Source organism: Castor canadensis, chromosome 9 (assembly GCF_047511655.1).
Source record: "Castor canadensis chromosome 9, mCasCan1.hap1v2, whole genome shotgun sequence".
In the NCBI taxonomy this organism is placed as follows: Eukaryota; Metazoa; Chordata; class Mammalia; order Rodentia; family Castoridae; genus Castor; species Castor canadensis.
The window spans coordinates 114724834-114726001 of record NC_133394.1 but is presented as its reverse complement, the minus strand read 5'-3'; positions in this window follow the sequence as shown (position 1 = coordinate 114726001).

Sequence of the window (1168 nt, the reverse complement as noted above, 5' to 3'; positions counted from 1 at the left end):
GTCTTGATGGAGAATCTAGGAATTTAGCCAACAAAAGGTTTGATAACGAAGTTAAAATGGTGGTAATAATTAAAGTTTAGATTTATTGTTGTTAGTCCAGAAATATGTTCTTGACTGGGATATTTGGTTTTGAACAAATGCTGATTTTCTTTTTTATCCAGACACTTGGAATTTGGTCAAATATGAATTGACACAGCTCTTATTTACTTTAATTTTTCTGATGCTGTTAAAACCCACTAGCAAAAACTCCACACAGTTGGGCCCTGCCATATTAAGCATTCCAGCCTGAACTTGAGTTTGTCTGTTTTCCTAGGAGGCCTCCCATTTACAAAGGAAGAGGTCTTCAACCGTCATGAAAGTCTTCTCTTCTGGAATGGTTTCTTCCAAATCCTCCAACACCTCACTTATTATTTCTAATTCATAACTGATATTTGCTGACTCAACAGGGCAAGGATGAGTCCTTATTTTCTGTGACCATTGACTATTGCTCAGACCTGCAAGGGACCTTCCAAGACATCGTATGTAGATGCCTAATTTTCAGATGAGGAAACAGCCTAGGTGAAGGAATGTGTCCATTGTCCCATAGACCTTGGAAGTAAGATCCCAGGATCCAGTCTTCCAAAGCTCAACCCTGCCTTTGGTCCCAAGAAGCAAAGTTGTTGTTTAACCTGTCTTTTTTTCTCTTTCTTAGAGCTATGCTCTTCACCAGAGTTAAAAAACACCTTCTTTCTTCCTCCCCAAATCTATTTCTATTTCCACTTTCCATAGCTGTTGGAATAGGGCTTCTTTGATCTCTTTCTAAGTATTTCCTGAATGTTTCAACCTGCAGCCTCAGGAGTTTAATGAGCCTTGCAGATGGTCCATTGATGTTTCCGGCTTAGGAAACCATTTACTGTTTCAGTGCATATTACGAAATGTTTTTGGAAGATGCCCTCTTCCCTTAATTTTTAAACCCACGTGTATTCAAGAAGAAATCTAGTCCATGTGTTTTTGACTCATTTGCACCCAGGTCATTAGAGTGTGGTTGGTCAGAGCTAACTGGATTCCGTGGTGTTCTGAGGTTTTTGCAACGCACTAATGAGCTTAGCTCCTGCAAGTCATCAGCATTCAGATTGTGTGCAGCCAGTGTTCCAACCCCAGCCAGTCGAAGCTGGTCTATGACATACTC